The following is a 14,785-nucleotide window of genomic DNA, read 5'->3' on the forward strand; positions in this document are numbered from 1 at the left end:
AAGCTAAAAATCTGTAACATGAAGGAAATACTGAAGATACTTCAATGCGTTCAACATACAATATTTTTTTTTTCTTTCGAAAACAATGTACTTTGTCAAGTAGATAGATTAACCATAGCCAATCCTTTATCTCCAATCTTGGCTAAATTAGCTTTCCACTATTTTGAAAGTAAAATCTTAAAAAAAAACAAGAATTAAGTACTATAGATATGCTGTTTCCATACGAAGAAAATCCGCATTCGGATTTCTTAAACTAAATAAGATCCACCGTAAGTTGAAATTCACTGTGGAACATGAGAAGGAAGGTACACTCTCCTAGTCAGACCGTAATATTAAATGTCATTAGTAATAAGTTGGTTACCAGCGTTTACTACAAGCGCTCTATATGTATGCAATATAGATCCATACATTCATCACTGACTGAAGCGAATATATGGAAAAACGTTTTTCTTTGTGCTACAAAAGGCTTTCTTCATTGGAGTCAGATGTAATGAAAGAGATCGATTACTTACTGAAGCATTGCAGCCTGAATGAATATTCTGTTTCCACTACAGTCAGCTCCCTCGTAGCTAAGTGGTTAACGTATGCATCTTTGGCATCTAGACCCGGGTTCGATTCGCAGTGGGTGCTCATGTAGTTCAGATCCCACATTGAGCGGGGGAAAATAAGTCTGATACTTTTTGAATACACTATACGTATTCTATTATAAATGTATTATAACGTGAGAGAGAGAAGAATTGTAAGTGCTAATTTTCATGTATTTGTTTTTCTTTCTTTCTGAAAATAGGAGAAAGGAAGGCCGACTGTCTCTACTTATTTTTGTTATAAAATTGAAGTGCGCTAAGATGAAAGTTGTGTTGATGAACATCATACAAGAGTCAAACTGAAGAGAGCGTCGCTTTATGGAAAAAATTATTTGTTAAGTGTTTTATATATGTATAAAGAAAAGAAAAAAAACTTTCGAGTAATCTCTTGTAACAACAAACATAAGGCAACTACAATTATCAGTATTCTTTTTTGGTTTTATATGACAAGTAATTCGAATCATTCGCTGTACGTGTTAACAGCATTTAAGTCTTTATTATTGTTTGGATAATTCTTGATATTTGATAAACATTGAGCTGCAGGAATGTTGCTTCCGACATGGTGGTTATGTTAGAGGTGAGGTCTTGGGCAAATGTGTATTTGTTTATGTTCGTTTGCTTGTTTGTATGTATGGATGTATGTGTGTGTGTGTAAAAGAGAAAGATGTATATTCTAACAGTGTTACTTGAGTGGTTCATATGTTGAGTGCATATATTGTGCTTACGCATGAAAATGATGTAAGTGCGGTTTCGTGGGCAAAAAATAACTATACAAATGCTAAAACTAGAATACAAGAAGAAACTGTCTTCCGTAACCAGCTTGGCTTTACGATATAGATAAATATCAGATGCCACATTTTTTTTGTGCTTTTTTGTTAGTGTAAGTACCAATTTGCGTTTATTTTTGTTATTAACATCTTGCTTGTTTCCTGTTTAGACCCAACAAAATCCAGTGAGATGAAATGTCTTTTTTTTTTTTTAATATTTTTTTAAGAAGAAAATCACACACACAAATAAAGTTTTCCTACGTCTTCCTTAATATACAGGGTGTTTCAAAAAGAATGATCTGATTTTAAAGTCCATATGTATTCATAAAAACATACTACAAAAGTGGGATAAATTGCAAAGTACTCACAAATTTGTTTGCACCGTTTCATCGGAAGTGCGAGGTCGACCTGGACTCTTACCTTTACACAGGCATCCTGTCTCTTCAAATTGGCGATACCAACAACGAATGTTTTTGAGTGCAGGCGGATCAATGCCAAAACGCCGATAAAAAGCACGCTGGACCGAAATCATTGACTTAGTCTTGGCGAACTGCATCACACAAAACGCCTTCAGTTGACTGGACGCCATCTTACTTTTGACTGACTGCAAACTTTGAAGACGCATTGACTGACATCTAACAACGATTTTCTGAAACTCGAGGCCACGCCCATTCAAACAACACTCATTCCCTTGCCTACACGCCCCATGTTTCGAAATTATTACCGTCCAAAATCAGGTCATTCTTTTTGAAACACTCTTTATATTCAGTTTTTAAAGGTATTTCTGATAACTAGGTATGAAATCTTTTATTAAATGTCTTATATATCATCAATTGAAAAATATGCCATATAATTTAAATTTGCATTCTCTTGTTTATTTTCCTTGGAAATATGTGCAATATTGATTCTAGTACAATATATGTATAATATTATTGGTTTGTTTAGACAGCAGAATGGAATAATGTGTGTAAGTATAATTTAGATCTGACACTGTTCTTCCGTTATTCTCACAGGACGTAACAAGAAACTTTACACTAATTTTATGCGTGCGTGTTTGACATCCAATAAAAGTGGGTTTTGTATGGATGTAGGGTAAATGTGTTTTCAATTAAACTATTTTTGTCAGACAAATTTTTGTATGGTACAAGAAAGAAGTTTGTAGATTGGTTATTACATGTATGTGAGAAGGGACAGGGCAAAATGAAAATTACATTCAGCTGTTTGAAGAATATTATTATTAAAATGTGCACGTCAATACTTGTTTAAATTTTAATTCTTCATTTGTGCTATGAAAACTTTTGTGAGTTAAGTTCATAGTCCTTGTAGCCATATAAAATTTATCATGCCAAATCTGTATTGTAAAACAGGCCAAGGACTAGATAAGTTATGATACAGTTGTAAAAAGCTGTTGTAAACTTCCTTAATTTTTGTATTTCTTTATATGTATTGGTATGTTTGTTTGAATTTCTCAGAAATTACATGATAATTTTCAATTTGTAGTGTACTTGTTAATTTTACTTGAGAATAGAAATTTTTCGAAGACAATAGTCCTAAACAGAAAGGAAAATATTAGATGATATATGTATTGCATTGATTAGAAAACTGAAAATAGTCGACACGGTGCCCCGAAGACCCAGGTTTGATTCATAATTCAGTCTTCATAATTTCTCTCAGAGGAATTGGTATTAAATAAAATCGGTTAACTTAGACAGTATGAAACCACGCTCAGGAATTCTATCATTCTACTTATAGATTTCTGTAATTCCTCAATATTATATGTACCTCCCTCGTGAGCAAGACTCGATGGGAGAGTCGAAAGCTCGGAAGTACAAATAATATTGAGAAATTAAAGATATGGGTAAGTAGAATGATAACATCGGTTATTGTCCTCGATTTATTGTATGAAATTTACTACAAGAATTTTATTTAATATAACAAAAATAGATTGTTCATAAATTTGAAAATAGAGTCAAAATTAAATCTACTTTATTTCTCATGAAAAGGTTGAAGGGTTTTATTCCGGTTAATACTTGATATTGTAAAAGAAATTCAGTGGTGTATGAAGTGGACAAAGTAGAACTTCCAGTTTTCCTATATAGCTTCGATAAGTGTGGTTTAATCAGTATGATTAGATATCAGATTGCTGAATTATTTTTTAATAAAGTCAGCACCAAGTGATAGAGAATCGTTAGCGTGTTTGCTTAACAATTGTTCAACAAAAATTCTGTATAGTTTCAGTATCTGTTTTAAATAAGTGATGTAGTTATGATCAGTATTAACAAACATTTGTCAAATTCTATGAAGAGGCATTAAGTAATATTTACTTATATGCTAATCCTTCAGGCCGGCATTTAAATCCCTTCTTTCATACCCAACTGACGTTATTTATATAATGCCCTGTTAGTAAGACTTTCAGAGCTTCTATTTAAAGCATAAAGAAAACTCCATAAGAGGCAGAGCAATGCCAAATTTAAGACTGAAAAGATTGCGTCCGAATGAGTTTCAGAGTTTCGCAGGGGCCGCGGTGGCTCAGTTCACCTCTGGTGCATGGGGTCTTTGGTTCGATCCCAGCTCGCGCCTAGTAAGCTTTGTAGTGGACAAACACCATGTGCGTGGGTTTTCTCGGGTTTTCCCGTTTCCTCCCACTTCATTCCACCATTTCATTCATTTCTCATTATCACCGTCTCCTTTAGCTTTCCTGGCGTAATCGTTGGACGTAAAACGTAAAGATTTGATTTAATTTAATTTCATTAATATTTAAAAACAAGTCTAATTTGATTCAATATAAACACTAATACAGCATTTTCGACAACAGTCCGTGCCACTAAGGTTACATCTTATAATGTAAGTAATCAACGGAAAGGGAAAAAGCGAGTACGTGCTCGGGATTCTGCCGAAGGGGTAGGCATTTAAATGGCGACTGTGTACTCGGGCTCCTGACTTGAAGGATTGAAATTAACGATGTGAGATTAAAACTTGAGTGTTTTACCGATTACCGTTAAGCATAACGTAAGTACTATTTAATGTCTCTTAAGTACAAATTGTTAAGCGAATAATAATGAAACATGATGGGACAGGAAACTGGAGGGCTAGTTAGCGTTTTTTAAAGCCTATCTGCTTGACATCAGCAGATGTGAATGAATATGTATATCTTTCATCACTGTAATGATAGTTCTGCCAGTTTGAACTTGTTATCCCAGATAAAAGAATTTAGTTTCTCTCATTGTGATGCAGTCCACAGTTTTTAATTTAAACGTTAAATGTTAAGTTCTACAACGAGTTTCTCACATTTTGAATAAAGACTAAACAGGCAATATAAATAAAAATAACTTAATTACCCAATAAAATCCTTTTTAAACGTTGAAAACTGGTCTGAATACGCTTAACGAAATAGAGCATGGTATCTATATTGTTGGTACTCTTTTAATATTAACAGTTTGTAACAAATGATAGTAAGGAAACACTTATGTTCAGAGCTTTAAATTAATTTTAGTATTGTTTCTGTATTGTAGAATGATTTTAATTTTATAATCATCTATGATTTGTTTTCAATTGAGTACTAAAGAAATAATTCCAAACAATTTTGGTATATTGTTTTAAAAACAACAGGTTTGATTATATTGCTGAAGGTAATATTTGTTTTATGCGGTCAAAAGTCCGTGATTATGTAACAAATCAACTGAGGAACAGCTTCTGTTTAAATATATTCATAGTTTCTTCGTACTACCTAAAAAATGGGTCGATGCTTTAAGAGTTTCATTGGTATGGTGACTGACTAGTTTCTCTAAGAGTGGGATTGATGAAATAGGGTCGAGTTTAGATCAGTGTTTTTTCTTCTTCTTCTTCCTTGCCTTCGTAGGAAGTCTTAATTACAAATACAGTATAATGTACCGATAAATAACTTCAGAGTCTATGCTCTATGTAAGTATCATACTAAAGAACTCTTTTTGAACATATTACAAAATCAGTGTATCGGAGGACTTTACATTTTTTGAGATAACCGTTCCGTGTTGGTTATTTAAATGTAAAGTAAGCTGTTTCAGGTACTACTAGTATCATAGAGACTTGTGTTTTTTTAAGCTTTGGAAGCCATGTCTCGCATCGGAAAGTATTTTGAATAACTGATTCTGTAAGAAGGTACAGTTTTATATATATATATAGGCTTAATCTATAAACAACCATTATCAATCCGTTGCTGTCTCTCCAACTCTCCTCCATACCATTTGTCTGGGGGGAATTCCTTTCCACATTAACGCTGCGGTGATTCTAAATTTCGTTACATTACCTTGTATGAAGACGTTCCTGAGGCCGTTTCGTGTCATTTGGTATCCAGTCAAGGTTTACCGTTGTTCACTGATCATCGTCTCTCTTGGCCATTCTCTGTTCAGTACTTTTGTTTTCACGAAAACATCGGTCACTCGTGTCATTTTTCTTGCCAAGATTGGACATTTAATTATTTACCAGAAAATAATAAATACAATAATACACACCAAAGTACCACACTTTTTGGTATATTCTCTTTAGTAGTATATATTGTTTTACTGTTTTCTGGTATATATATCAAATGACGTAAGTGCCATTTTATTCAGTGTAAATCTGGAAAATTAAGTAATAGCGTTCCCATTGAATCTGCTCGCTAAATATAATTTTCCAACTTACCGTACGTGAAATTTTCTGTTTTCATATGTACTTCTATTATTTTTTTTGAATAGATGAGTGGCTAGCAGAGGTTTGATCATCTTTGGGAAACTTAAATGGTTCAGATCCTATGTTGTTTGTTTCATTTCCTCGTATATCCTCAGTTCTGAAAATGAACATTTCACATTAAATTTCATCCACGCATATCATATCATGAATATATGTAACCGAAAGCTGTGGTGTACACTCTTATTAATTTTCAGGGTTATTTCCTATCAGATCATTTGAGACATTTTTAAAATGCTAAATTCATTTTGTTTTGGATTTACCACTAAGCAAAATAAATAAATAAGTTCAGATTTTCACATTTATTCGTTTTTTCACCGTTAAAACTATGAAATAAGGGCATTTTGTACTAAAAAATAAATTCTCTCTTGAATTATTGGCCAAATTTGAATTTTACGACCTTGTTCGCACTGTAGGTTGAAAAATGTTAAAAATTTAATGTCATTTCACTGTGCTTAAATGAATAGTAAAATTACATGCTTGCATCTGACGCAGAATTCAAACCAGCGAGTATGGCTTCTTGTGATCCCCAACTTAGTACCGCAGATCATCCGATTATGTCAGCCATCTTCGTAATTAGTATCCTTGGTTGATGTATGTGCGTATGTGCTTCAGTGTGGTGTCGATATATCGATTGGGCTTTTTCGATTTAAGAACATATTCATGAATACAAAAGCAAACAAACAAACAGTTCAATAAATATAATGTCGAAAATGTCACTAACAGTTGTTAATACTTTGTAATGCATGCGAGGGTTGGAAGATATGTCCTTATGGTGGAAGTTTGGGAGCCATTTAAGTGTGATATTTTTTTCCCTCCCTGTTGGAATGTAATGTAAGCCGTGAAGTTTTCTAACAAAATTACATAATACACTCAGAGATTCATAAAATTGTATTTCTGAAGTCTGTTGTTATCTATAAAGGGAATTTTTTTCGTTGCTTTTCGTACTTTAAAAAAAAATCGCTGGATGAGATCTACCGTTATACTTTTTTTTTTCAAATATATATATAAAAATGTGTGTGTAAAAGTAGCAGTGTGTGGGAAAAACTAACTATGCAGTTCGTACCGTTCGCTTGTTCAGATTTATGCATTATATGTAATACGCATGTAAAATATTTACATATATATATATCTTTTCTTTCTTGCATCACTTATTTCCGACGAAAATATGTGATTTTTTTTGCGATAAATTCCTATGAAAGAAAAAGTTCATTATTGAAACCAAAAATTATTTGGGGTAAACAATGGTGAATTTTCAAATTTTAAAAAATAAAAGAAATAAATACTGTCAGCCTTATTACATTAAAATGGTCTGATGTTTATTTTCTGTACAGAAAATTTAAAGAAAAAGAAAAAAACTTTCTTGTAAGTTGTGTAAATAAATATTTTTCTATAAGATATTTGTAAATTTCCTTTTTTGCCCTGAACATACAGAATCAAAGAAATCGGCGTTTTGATATCTGTTCTGCGTTGCACTTGCGCTAGAGAAAGATCCAATTCTCCACCACACCAAAAGATTGATCTTAATACGATAACCGACATAGTCTACTAGTTGTTGGATCGTTTGTGTCCAAAATGGACGTTGGTTTGAAAAGAAGTTTGGGGTGACGGTGAAGTGGTCCGTTGATGTGTAGTGATCCAGTACAGTTTGCTTAATTCAGGCGAATCCATTACGACCGAGAGGTATGGTTAGGAAAGTGACGGAATGAATCCAAAACCCCAACGCCTGTGTCCGGGGCTGGTCAACAGAAAAAAGTATGTTACGCTTTAGCAATGTGATAAATGGCACTGCTGAAGTTACAGTGGTTCGTATTCTACTCGAAGCAGTAGGTTCCGTCTCATATAACGTCTGTGCGGTGCTGTACTTTACCTGAAAGCAGTGGAACTATTCAGCTGGTTCTCCCGAAACGTTTGTTAAAATTTCTCAGGTTCCTAAAACCGTCTCTTCACTTCTAGATTCAGTATTTACAAATAAGAATAGTAATTATTTTCTGAAAATCAGTATACAAAACACCAATTATAGATGTTATGTGAATGAATGCTACTCACTATTGGTAGTATTATTTTAATAAATAAATAATGTAATTATATAGTAATAATATTAAGTTATATTTTCCATTGTACAGGCTTTCCTTTTAGTATACTTAAATCCAATTTAAACTACTCACCGAGGAAAACCATACCTTTATTGTAAAAATTATTTACATGTAATATTTTCGCCAACTATCCACTTGACTTAGTGTCTGATGAAGCCAAGTGGATAATTGGCGAAAATGTTACACGTTAATAAACGTACTGTTTTCCTCGGTGAGTAGTTTAAATTGGGTTTTAAGTTAAGCACAGAACCGGTTGCTAAATTAGGATCTTGGAAGAGATAGGGCGAACCCGAAAAACCTTTTTTTTTTCCCCTCGCAACAGACAGGTGTGGACAATACATAGATATCGTGTTTTGCCCTGGTTCGTCCTTAATTTCCTCACAGTTTCAACATAAACAAAGATTCTCCCTTGCTATCATAATGTACTTGCAAAACTTTCAGCTTGATTTCCCAACACCTCGATTTCAGGATTCGCCCTTTCTCTTCCAAGGTCCTGAAATCATCTCAATGACACCACTGCCTGAAGGGTTTGTTTCATAATGGTAGCACACGAAATAAGCGAGCGGGTTCAAATCCCCCATATCAATTACTTTTCTTCATTTTTTTTTGTTTGTTTAGGTAAATTACTTTAATTCTATTATTACTTTATTATTATTGTTATAACCAATCACTCCATCCGAATCATTTCACGGATTCAGCCTCTCTACTTAAGTTATTGACATATGAAAAGTACGTTTATACATTGCAAGAGCTCAATTATTCGCCGCAAATTCAATCGTATCTGACAGTAAACAAAAGTTAGTGTCGAGCAGAAAACCACTTTGTATAAAAATCGAAAGCAAATGTAAGACAGCATAAGAAATGGTCGAGCAATTTGGGTAAATAGTCTGTCAATTGGAAGTTCCTGGGTTCGAACCCTGTAGGAGGTTAAGATTTTTCAGTTGCTCTAATTTTGACCCGGACACTGTGCTATGGGGGCCACCCATAGGTCCTGTTGGATCGAAAAGGTCGAGAGCAAATTAATACTGGACTTTGTCTAATGGTACTAGTGGATGATTTCTGGCTTCATCACATGTTCTGAAAACCGTGAGTTTTATGGCAATATGGCCGCCAAGGTCAAAGGTCGCCGAAAAATTACTCTATATCAGAAATCTTTAAATATATTTAAAAAGGTTGAGTTTTTTGAAAAAATAGCCTTCTACAAAACTTGTTTAGAATTATATTTTCAGCAAATTCACTATTTTTTACCTTTTTGTCCAGTGGCGTAGCGTGATCAAAAATTTAGGAGGCTACTATTTCTTAAACTATCTTATAAATATCTGGAACATACAAATATCAATAATAATAAAGAGGTTAAGTACATATATTAGGGGGTACAAAGTTGGGGGCATGTACACTCATGTCCAAAATTATTGTCGCATGTTTATAAATATGTTGTAGGAATATAATTTGATAACGAATTCGCCTGGTATATCTTATAATGTTAGTATGTGTATAATCGGCAAAGACATGTATGTGGCAAATTTCATGTCAAAGGACCAGTAAATAAGAAAAATAAAACGAAAATAAAATTTTCTCCATTCAGCAACATTTTATTTTACTCACTGTAATTTTCGTATTTGTAATTCTTTTCCTATGAAATTTACCCCAAATATACATTTCCCGATTATACATATAGTATCAGTATTAAAGTACCCTGCAAAATCATTATCAAATTATATTCTTACAAGAAGACAGTTATAGATATGCGACAATAATTTTGGACATGAGTGTACCTCCTTGTTCCAACCCCGCCCCACCCGCGACACGACGCCCTTGCCTGAAACTTACCGTATCTTTATCGCAAAAATGCGCACAAAGTTAAATGCTAATATATAACGTAAACGTATATGCTACGTTTTATTTTATTTTTACTTTTACGGTATTTAGTTAAATGTAAGTCATTTTAATTTCTCAGAGGTTTTATTTCATTTAGTAGAAGGAATGCTGTTTTTAGTAAAGCCAGTATTAACTAGTTCTTTTTGTATATAACCTACATGTTTATATCTTGGTTATCTGAGTTCTGAATATAAGTCTTATTTACTTACAAGAAAATAATTTTATTCTACATAGATACTTAAATTACATTCTCGCTTATTACCATGTTAAGTTTGAAGTTATATGTACTGATAATTGTTTATTTTTTTTTAAATTGTATGAATTGTTTTCTCTCCTATTACTTCAAATACTGATTACGCTGAATGTACTGTACAAAGACCTTATTTCCATTTTTCTTTACAAGGTATAACACTAAGTTGGAATCTAATTGCAATCGATAAACAAATAAAGTGACATTGAGGTTTAGAACATATACATGTTCTACACGAATAGATGTACATAGATGTGATTTATAAAAAATAGACGTGACTCGATAACATGAAAATTACGGGAACGGATTTTTATTCTCTGCTTTCACAACTGCAGAATTGACAAGACATGACATTAATGCGACACTTACAAGATGTGTTTCTTGTGCGACTTTTGGAAGTGCAGGAAAATGGGAAGTCGATAGGAAGAGTTCCAAATGTCATTTCTAGGATCCATTCTCCATTATTGTTTGTGTATTGAGATGGGTCGAGTTCTTGGCCTTCATCAAGTATGTGTTACCACTTGTAGCAATGAAAGTAAGCTCTTCTGATGTCAATATGTATCAAAGATGAGGTTGGCGGTAATTGGAGAAATCCAGACGCTTCATGGGATGATACTGGTGAATTCTATATTTATCCATCGATGAGAATTTACTTGGCATTATCTGCACTAGAAAGGTTTCTGCACACATTATCATAGTTTCTGACAATTCTTCTGTGCCCAATTCAGTCAGATACTGTGCAGTGGTAACAGCAGAACTCTTAGTGCCAACTTTGCTTGTCGTGTCACATCCAGTTAGAGCGTGGGCTGTCGGTAAGACATCAATCACGGGACTCCACAAACATTCAGCAAGAATATGGATGGGGACATACCGTGAAGTGATCCCAGTCGCACATAATACCCATAACTCTACTAATCCGTGACTTCTGAAGTCTTTCTGGTAATGATACAAGGCACAAATGAAGGTATCAGTATCAGAGGATACAAGAATTAGACGCGTAATTCTCGAGTTGGATACTGCATGTTTAATATGAAAAGTTATTCTCTCATCAGCTTCTTCTAGATCGCATTGCAAATCAGGAACATCGCGTATTTCCTCATTTAATATGCGAATGCTTATTTCCCCACAAACTTCTAACCCACTAACATACACATCCATCTTTCGCAATTCATGATTGTTTCATCAAATAGTCAGCGAAAAACATTTGTAGTCTGTACTTATTTTGGGAAGATGTCCAGAATGAATGCATATCTTTTGGCATTGGGGTTTTTGCACCATTCAGGGTAATTTCAGTGGGTTGACTCTCACATCATCTGAGGCGTTCGTGCGATTTTACACTATCCTCTTTATACACATCGAATATGATATCCATTCTGCTTGATCCGTGTGCTATCGATAGAATTCTACGCAAGATATGATGTGCAGAATCTCCAAACGCCATTCCAACCGACGCAGCAATAACACAGGCAAGAGAGACGAAGTCAAATGCAGCTGAAGTTGCTAAAAAAAAGAAAAAGAAAGATGAACTAGGCATTTCAGGCTATTCTTTTTCCAGTTCCTTCATCATTTTAGATTATTTTCGTTTGGACAGGAAACCGTCTTTTGTTAGGAAGAACCAAGCTAAAGTTGTTTCATAGCACAATAAGCGATCGAGTGAGTATTTTTTTTTTTCTCTCTCTCTCTAGCTATGTCAATAATCCTCATGCTTTCAGATGATATCAAATTTCTTGTTTTCTGGTTGAGTCTTTGGTTTTTTATTTACGCCACAGGACTGAACAAATTCTGTCCGTCGCGAAATTGAAGGTATACTCTATCGCCAATGCTCATGCACATCAGCTTGAAGTTCTCGTCTGTTTCCTTATAATGTTTTCCAGTTACTAGATTAAGCAAACTACAATCATTTAAATCAAACAAGTTCTGTCTTTCACAGATAATGTTCATTTTTATTTTTTCACAGAATCAGCATCTGATTGCGTGACACTATTGAGAATTCGTGGTGAAGAGTGTACTCGTCATCTTCCTGGAACCCACACATCCTACAATGGTCTTGATGCTGGTCTTTTTATGTCGAATTAGATCGCGTTGAGCAACAGCTTCCTTCCATCTTTGATCCTAATGATTCCTGTTGAACCTTTTGCGGGTTTGTTGTACATTTGCTCCATTGCCTGGTCCATTGCAACTCCACTAAAGTTTCGATCTGTTTGTTGGACAACAAAGTGACCTCTCATGAACTCCTCGTGGATAATTTTGTGTGTTTCTTCAAGCTTCAAGTAGCCTTCCAAATGAACTGAGCCCCAAATAAAAAACAGAATTTTTCCGAACGCAAAGAACAGTAGAAGGGTCCGTCAGAGAGCAGACACATGAAGCTCCAAATTGCCCTCTCTATCAGCTCTAATCATATCTCTCAAGACAGGAAACATCAACACTGACGAATGTATTTCAATAACGGAGCATTTTTGATTAATTGCATCCATCTTCCATAAAGGAATTGCAATCATCGATCGTGTCTTGCATAACGTTGGAAACTTCAATATGCGAACATATTGCAGCATCTCGGTCTTCAACTTCACATGCATCTTGAAGACATTTCACTGACTGAATAACATCCATATATTTCCTGAGATCTGATTTCAGAAAAAATAGTCGCGACTGTAAAATCTGAATTGCTTTTGCGAATAGAAATAGAATAGAAATAGAAATAGAATAGATTTCTGATATAAAGTGATTTTCGGCGGCCATATTGCCATAAAACTCATGGTTTTCAGAACATGTGATGAAGCCAGAAATCATCCACTTGTACCATTAGACAAACTCTAGTAATAATTTGCTCTCGACCTTTTCGATCCAACAGGACCTATGGGTGGCCCCTAGACTACTGAGAACATTTCTTTTAATATCCCTTAGCGAACTCGTTTTTTTTTTTTTTTTTTTTTTTTTTTTTTAATGAAATATTTCAGTTGAACGTTCCTCGATTATGCCTGTTAGGCTAAAGGAAACGAATGATTTACGCAAATGAATGATGAAGATGGAATGAGAAAGTGGATGGAAACGGGCAGTGGCGGATCCAGGATATGATGAAGGGAGGGGCTAAACCATAGTTTGCAGCTTTATCCAGTGTAAAGCTGGATTAAAGCCCATTTCATTCAGTGTATACCTGAGCGTTAAGGGGGAGCTATAGTCCCTATAGCCCCCCCTTGGATCCGCGCCTAGAAACGGGAGTACCCCGAGAAAACCTACGAACATGATGTTGTCCACCACAAACTTATTTGGGCGGGGATCGAACCAGGACCCCATGCACCACAGGTAAGCACTCTACCACTGAGGCACCTTCCCTCTCATTTCCTTTCTAATTAGATTAGGATTGAATGTTATAAGAACGGCAAATGTAAAACGCCATAGCTCTAAACAAAATATTATGTTCACTACTCTATATGAGCCTCTGATTTGTAACAAAATCATACAGTAAGGTTTTCTTAACAAATAGAATATCGGCGGTACTTTGCAGCTACGTCATATCTCAGAAACAAAACACAACTTTACAGAAGAAAAAAAGTTTGAAAAAGTTTGAGATTAGTTGACACTCAGCGACTTCTTACGATAACAGATTGACTTCTCCATCAGAACAGTCGCTGACTTTTAACTAACTCCAACTTTTTTATTTTTTTTTTCCTTCTCCGGTAAAGTTTTTTTCAGATGCGAGGTAGCTGCAAAGTACCGTCGATTTGTTTCTTGTTAGACTATACATGTTGAAATGGCATAGATGATAAATCAAGCATAATGGGATTAATGTAAATATTGCTGTGTATGATACCAATATCCGGTGGGGATACTTACCTAGGATTGAAACTCGAAAACTTTTTCAGATTGCACTTTAACGTAAGCCCCCTTTTGTATAAATGTGGTGCTGGAAAAAGTCGCAAAACTCCAGTTTATCTGCATTGTAAACAGAAAATGTGTATCACTTATTTCACAAAGAGAACAAACATCTGATTCTTGTTTCGGAATACGTATTTTTACACTTCCAAACTATATGCTATGGATAAGTGTGGGAAATCTTGTTAGAGAATAACCGGTAGACAGATATAAGAGCAAAAGAGGTAAGAAATATCGAGCTTTCTTTCTTTTAATCGATTCAGCGTCTCAATAATAGATTCAATCTCCATCGTATCGTAGAAATCAACTGTTTCCGGTTTCTACATTGAAAAGACACCGTAGTGACGAAACTGGTTACACATTTCGTGAATTTGGAAGTAGTCAGACCCGTGACCCGGTATTGACCTAAGCAAACCAGGGAAAGATGAAACATTGTCATTCACATGTAGAATTTGTATGAGGGTGTTAACTAATTCTAGCCCTTCCTGCTAGTCTAGCGGCTAGCGCGTGCAACTTTGGTGCACGTAGTCCCTGGTACGATCTCCGATGGTAAATCATTAAACTTTTATTTTCACTAGCATTTCCCTTCATAATCATCCCTTTTAAAATATAATTCTAACAAACACGATTCTG

General features: G+C 34.7%; 1 protein-coding gene across 1 annotated transcript in view; it reads left to right on the forward strand.

Moving 5' to 3' along the window:
* The window catches only part of LOC145667113 (negative elongation factor A-like), a 73,171-nt gene extending 65,718 nt beyond the window's left edge, over nucleotides 1–7,453 (forward strand). The window contains exon 11 of the mRNA XM_081734856.1: nucleotides 788–7,453. The gene's annotated coding sequence lies outside the window, so the exon portion shown is untranslated. The remainder of the gene's footprint in view (nucleotides 1–787) is intronic.
* The last annotated feature ends 7,332 nt before the right edge of the window (nucleotides 7,454–14,785 follow it).

This window comes from Thermobia domestica, chromosome 12 (assembly GCF_964235325.1).
Source record: "Thermobia domestica chromosome 12, izTheDome1.hap1.1, whole genome shotgun sequence".
NCBI lineage: Eukaryota > Metazoa > Arthropoda > Insecta > Zygentoma > Lepismatidae > Thermobia > Thermobia domestica.